This window comes from Chinchilla lanigera, unplaced genomic scaffold (genome assembly GCF_000276665.1).
Source record: "Chinchilla lanigera isolate Chin_1 unplaced genomic scaffold, ChiLan1.0 scaffold00077, whole genome shotgun sequence".
Classification (NCBI taxonomy): domain Eukaryota; kingdom Metazoa; phylum Chordata; class Mammalia; order Rodentia; family Chinchillidae; genus Chinchilla; species Chinchilla lanigera.
Genome location: NW_004955478.1, coordinates 5,582,068 through 5,589,009, shown reverse-complemented (window position 1 = coordinate 5,589,009; position 6,942 = coordinate 5,582,068). Strand labels below are relative to the sequence as shown.

General features: G+C 42.4%; 1 protein-coding gene across 5 annotated transcripts in view; it reads left to right on the top strand.

Moving 5' to 3' along the window:
* The first annotated feature begins 5,385 nt into the window (after positions 1–5,385).
* Positions 5,386–6,942, top strand: part of Cep112 (centrosomal protein 112kDa) — a 517,700-nt gene continuing 516,143 nt past the window's right edge. For 3 of the 5 annotated variants that reach the window (XM_013503230.1, XM_005402140.2, XM_013503231.1), the window contains exon 1: positions 5,552–5,629. The gene's annotated coding sequence lies outside the window, so the exon portion shown is untranslated. Of the gene's footprint in view, positions 5,406–5,548; positions 5,630–6,942 lie in introns of those variants that run through there. The other 2 variants (XM_005402141.2, XM_005402139.2) reach the window with 2 other exon arrangements.

Below are 6,942 nucleotides of genomic sequence, written 5' to 3'. Positions count from 1 at the left end.
CTTGAAGAGAGAATAAGCAGAACTCTTGAAGATAGGTGTAAGAAAAGATCTCATGAATAAAACCCCACTTGCATGGGAATGAATGCAAAGAATCAACAACTGGGATGTTATTACAAAGCTTCTGCACAGCAAAAGAAACCACCAACAGAGTGCAAAGACAGCCCACGAACTGGGAAAAAATATTCAGCAGGTGTGCTTCAGACAAAGGACTGAGATATCTAGAACATATAAAGAATTGAAGAAAATCAGATCCCCAAATTCAAAGATCCAATCCATAAACAGGCATCTAAGATGAATATATACTTCTCAGATGAAGAAATACAAATGGCAAATAAATGTGTGAAAAAATGTTCAACATCACTGATCATTCAAGAAATGCAAATTAAAACAACACTGAGATTCCATCTCACTCCAGAAAGGCTATCATTAAAAAATCAAGCAATAACAAATTCTAGTAGTGCTGTGGGGAAAAAGGAACCCTTCTCCACCGTGGGTGGGAATGTAAACTGGTGCAACCACTGTGGAAATCAGTGTAAAGATCCCTCAAAAAACTAGGAGCAGAGGTTCCACTTGACCCAGCTACTCCACTTCTTGGTATCTTCCCAAAAGAATTAAAAACATCGCACCACAGTGATATTTGTTTATAGCACCCATGTTTATATCAGCACAGTTTGTAATAGCTAAATCTTGGAAATAACCCAAATGCCCATCAACTGAGTAATAGATTAAAAAAAAAAAGATGTGGGTTTTTTTTAATACAATGGAGTACTATTCAGCCACAAAGAAAGATACACTTGAGACATTTATCGCTGAAAGGATGTACCTTGAGGCCATACTCTTAAGTGAAATAAATCGGACCTGCATGTGTAAATATCGTGATGTCTCTCTGATGTGAGAAACAAAGTAAATAAGCACCAAAATATACAATAGATATTGTGAAATAAGAGAAATTGTTCAAAAGGAAAGAGGAACTCGGGAGGGGAAAGGGGAAAAGGAAAGAAGAGAAAATGAGAAAAAAATGACAAAAGAAGGATAAAATGGAAACAAAGCTTTGTAAATAAGGAAGGGAAAAGGGGTTGAGAGAGGGGAGGGGAGTGGGAAAATAAGAATTAAGATATATGTCATTTGTGGGTACAAACTCTGTATGATGAATATGACCATTGTGTACATCTAAATTGTAACAATCAACTTAATTTTTTAAGAAAGCTGCTTCCTGGGAAAAAGGCCTCAGTGTCCTATCTCTCTACATGAAAATTCCAAAAATTCCATGTGTAGCTATAGAGAGATATGGGTATATAGATTTATAGGTGAAGGGGAGGGAGAAACAGCTAGTTTATCTCCACTAACAGCCATCAGCATGAATTGCCCCGAGAAGGTAGCTACATAGCTGAAGTAGGGATTGAATTGTGACCATTGCTTAGCTGCGGCATAAGGAAAGAATCCAGGCTGCATTAAAGGCAATGATTCTTGTAGTGAAAAAAAGAAAACATGCCTCTTAATCCTTGGTTTCCACTCTTTTTAATTGGATCTATTTGTGGTGCAATTTATACTTTTCTTGTCTGTAAATAAAAAAGTCCTGAATCTTTTCTCATTCAGTTTAAGGAATTTACTCATTATGGAGTTCTTCTGATAGTTATCTCTAGTGTGTAATTTTATAATAATAATAATAATAATACACTAATAATTCTTGGTATTTATAGATAGTTCCCATCTACACAGCTAAATCATTCATATATTTCATTCTGATGACACAGTATCTTAATGCAAAATGGGGAATTACTGACTAAAATTTAATTAGAGTGTCAGCTTTATGCATAAGTACCATGTACACATCCACTGATAATTTTGAAGCATAAATCAAAAATTGGGGGATATCTCTATCTCATGTCAAAGTCATCCAAAAACAGAATAAAAGAGAGAAGAGATAATATCACAGAAGAATAAAAAAGTAATAAAACTATTTTAAAAATTTCTAGTAGTATAAAATGTCAATTAAAAAGATTTACGACTTTTAAATATACAATTAGCCCAGAACCAAAATAATTGTTAATGTGAGTCAACAGCTCTCATAAGACTGTTGAGTGGAATTGTAAAATTTGCAAAATACTACTTCACAATTTATTTTTTATTTTTTTAATTTTTTTTTAAGCACTGGAATCCGAACCCATGGCCTCAGGCATGCTAGGCAAGCTTCAGCCCTTTTATTTATCCTTCTGACTCAGGCTTCTGAATAGCTGAGGTCAAGGGGTACTGGGGATTGGATCCAGGGTCTTTGCACTGAGCTACATCCCCAATCGTTTTAAAATTTTTTATCTTGAGGCATTGTCTTATTAAGTTTTCCAGGCTGGGCTCAAGCATGCCATCCTCCTTCTTTAGCCTCCCAGAGAGTCTTAATGCTTTTTTATGTATATAAGTTTCCCGGATGGAGATAGCTGAAACTTCACCAAAGATGTATTTATTCAACAGCATTCATTGCAACATTATATCCAAGAACAAACTTTAATAATCATAGGAGCATATGAAGTGAATTATATTCAGATGATGGAATAAGTTGATATTACCAATAGTGATAGATGTAGCAAAGATTTGAGTAAGTGTATAAAAATATTAAAGTGGTTATTCTTAATGGTAGGATTATACACACTTTTATTTTCTTCTTTAACCCTTTCATTGGGGCTGGGGATTTAGCTCAGCAGCAAAGCACCTGCCTGGCAAGTGCAAGGTCATGAGTTCGGTTCCCGGTACCAGAAAAAACCCAAAAAACAAAAAAACAAAAACACTTTCATTATTTTCCAATTTTCCTACATTAGCATGAGATTTTATAGTCTAAAAATGTGCAATTCAAAATTTTCAGTTTACGAAGACAAATTTCATTTCTCTTTATAGCTAATCCAGATTATTTCTGATGAGTGGAAATAAGTATTTGATAATCTACCACAGATTTGGATCACCCAAATTCATTGGCATTTGTTCTTGTGTCCTGTACTTACTTTTAAATGTGACTGTTACTCATAATCCTTATAATTACCAGGTAAATTTACACTGAAGTTGCTGAAACCTTGACTCCAAAAGGAGGAGGGATATTATGATGAATAACATAATTTCATGTCTATGTCAATATTTCCAAAATAGAGTTATTTTGGAAGAGATTTGAGGATAGATATTAAGGAAGTAAAATTCCTTTTCTCATTTCCTCTGAGATAAACTTGACCTTGTTACATTTTTTCTGTTGATCATCCTTTTTTTTTTCATCTAGGGTTTTTCTGTCCATATTTATTTAGACACTATTTGTCACTTTTTTTGGGGGGGGGTACTGGGAATCCAACTCAGGACTTTGTGCTTGCCAGGCAGTTGCTTGTGCCACTGAGCTATACCCCTGGCCCTGTCATATTCTTTTCATGTTCTTTCAGCAATCTGGCTAGTCTTCATTTAATGAGTAACAAACTGAATATATTATTGTGTACAACATGGTGTTTTGGAGTGTGTACACACTGTGAAACAGCTAACTCAACCTAGTCAACATAGGCACTACCTCATCCTTTTTGTGAGAACACTACAAAAGCTACCACCTTGGGGATTTTCAAGAATGCAATACATTGCCATTAACTGTAGTCATCATAGTGTGCTTTTGAAATTATTCACCTCTGAAATTTTTTATCTTTTGACTAACAAGCAATTCCCATACTGACTAGTCACAGTATACAGTTGCATACTTGGGTTTTGCTTCCTTGATTTTCAGTACAAATGATCTGCATTACAGACCATTCCTTAGTTATAAACTAACTGTTGAAAAATGCTTTTAAGTTGAAGATTCTTAAAAGCATTCTACATCCCTTTTTTTTTTTCCATAGCATGATTTGCCTTGGAAATAATGAAGAACTGTTGATGTTTACTTCTAGTGAGATGGGTTTGAAACAGCACCTTGAAAGGAATAGAACTTTCTTCTGGAAGCTTGAAAGTAACTAGTTACAGATGAATGAATCTTCTATTTTCTTTATGAAAATTGAAAAGATGCTTCAAGCTGTGCTTAGTGTTAGGCTTGGCATCACAGTGAGTGTATTACAGACTCTGCAGAAGGAATCCTGTTGTGAAATTAGATGAAAAACAGTAGTAAACTAAATTTCATTTAAGTGTTTTTACAATTTTTGTTTCCACCTATTTTTATTTTTTATTTTTTTTTTGAGACAGGGTCTCGCTGTGCAATTCAAGCTGGCCCTGAACTCACTATGTAGCCCAGGCTAGGCTGAACTCACAATCCTCCTGCCTCTGCCTTAGGAGGACTGGGATTACAGGCCTGCACCACCACGCCCAGCTGTCTGCCTGCTATTTAAAAATATAGACCGAACTTTCAGAAATGTAAAAGAAACCAAAGAATACCACAACACATTACATTCCATGTAATGCAGACATGGAAACTACTTTGAAGCGAACGCAACTTCTTGGGACTAGCAAAAGTCCATTGTGGACTCGATGTTACTATTCACAGAATTTACACAATTGGGAAACACAAAGACCTCCTCCCTATGGGGCTTGAACCTAGGGAACGCTGAGCTATATCTCTAGTCTTTTTAAAGACACGCAGGGTATCTCTGAGTTGCCAGGCTAGCCTGGAACTTGCATTCTTCCTGCTTCAGCCTTTTGAGTCCCTGGGATTACAGGTGTGCATATTTTATTCCAGGATCTTCAAAATTTGGGGTCTTTCTTTAGACTACATATGTATCTTATTTACCTCTGGGTTGTGAGATATCGGTGGTAAAGTTTCACTTGTGTAGAGTCCTTCAACGGCGATATCTGTCCAACATAATGGAAGATGGACACACCTATCCATTCTTATTTTTATTCTTCAAAATCCCGAAGGGGCAGTTTTTTTAGTATTATCACAAAATGGGTAAGAAGTAGTGCGTATGAACAAGCTATTTCATAATATATACACACTCCAAAACATCATGTTGTACACAATAATGTATACATTAAAGAAAGGAAGACACACAACCAGATTGCTGAAAGTTCCTGTGAACATTCTCCAACAATCACATTTTCTTTGCCCTTTATTTTCTTTTTCCACCACGACCCCTAAAGTATTCACAAGCTACTCTCTCAGTACGATGCCAGAGGGGAGTAGTGTCCAATCTTGGGTGACTGGACCTGGGCGGGCTGAGAAGCTGCTCTTCTGGCCAGCACACGGGTCTCCTGGCGGTGGGCTTGAGCGTTGCTACGGCAACGGCGTTGTGCGCTGGCTGCTGGGGTGGGTGGGCGGGGAGACGCTGGATCGGAAGACTCCGCCCCCAGCCGGCTCGCATTGGTAGCGGCGAGCCAGAGCGTCTCCAGGACAACGGCGCAGCGCTTAGTCCACAACCTCAGGACCGGGAAATGCGAGGGCGGAAATCCCCCCTCTCGCTTGGAAGGTGGGGGTGGTAGGAGCAACCGGTAGCGTCGCCACGGCAACGGCGCCGCGCATCCGCCTCGGCCCGGGGGCGGGGCAGGGGGCGGGGACTGGGGGCCGGGTTGTACCGCCCCCGGGCTGCTGGGCGGCGGCGACCTAGCGGCCCGCAAGGATTTGAAACCGTTTGGCGGCGTCGGCGGCGGGGGCATCGCGGCGGAGCGGAAGGCTTGCGTGTAGGGGCGCCAGGTTGTCTTTTTTTTTCTGCTTTTAACCCCCTTCGGCCCGTCCTCCCAGGTTCTCGCGTGGAATTTTGCGCGGGGGGGCGCTCGTTCGGGGAGGGGCGTCGCCCGCAGGCCCGGGACCGTTCTGCGGCCTGCGGGACGCGCCCCTGGGGTCCCCGCGCCCTGCGCCCCCGAGGCGGCTGCAGAGTGGGGACCCCCGGCGGGCGGGCCGCGGAAGTTCTCAGGGAAGTTCAAGCAGCCTTGGGGGACGGGTCGGCGTGACGTGGGCCAGAAGCGCGAGCCAGGGAAGGAATCTGCGTGCCGGACGGGGTGGGAGGGGAGCGCCCCGGCCTCGCCGCCGCCCTTCCTGTGCCCTCGGTGGCGGGGAGGTGACGGCGACAGCGACGGGGCCCGGAGGCTCCGCGCCCCTCCCCTGGGCGGGTGGGTGGGACTGCCCGGCGGTGGACGCCGTCTTGGGGAGCCGCCCGCTTGCAGAGGCCCCGTCCCAGCTTCGCGGCCTGTTGCAGAACACGCAGTGTTTCTGCGTTAGTTTTTTTTTTTTTTTAAAGTATTCAGAACAGCATCCTAACCTTGGAAACTCGCATTCGCATCATTGCACGATGCTCTTTATTATGCCATTACTGTTGATGAGTGAACATGTGACCGAAAGGGCAACGAGAAGCCGCGCGCTTCGCCACAGCCGTCAGCCTCCAGGCGGATCCGTGCGCCTTGATCGTGTCCTCCTGCGGGGCCCTGGGTCAGTTCCTTGGGCCGGCTCAGCCTCCTCTCCGCAGCTGGGGAAGGGGCAGGGGAAGTAGTGCCTGTCGGGTAGGGCTGCAGAAGGACGCGCCGGGTTACTTTCCCAAAGCGCGCAGCCGTCCGGTCCTGCGCGTTCAAGGAGGGCTTGCGTCAAAACATCCAAGCTTGGAAGCCAGACAGAACATGTACCCGTCCTGCCTCTTGTATTTATTGATATTTCCAGTTTTCTCTAGACGCACAACATATTTAAAATATGATTTGACAGAACAGAATGGACTTTAGGTAATACCCAGGAACATGGTTCTTGTGTTTAGCAAGGGGCATGGCTTAGGAGTCGTGGCTACTTTTTTTCAAGGCCTTTAATCTTTGTGGCTGGCTTAGATTTCTGACTCGTGTAGTAGCAAAGCACCCTGAGAAGGTCTTAACCCATTTTGTAACTGTCCATAAAGAAACAGGTTGTTTTTTTTTTAAAGGACCGTAGCAGGGAATTTAATAAAAGACACGATCCGAGAAAGAATAGGTTATAGACAGAAGAAAGAACCACCCAATTTACATGTGTATATATGTGTGTGTGTATAT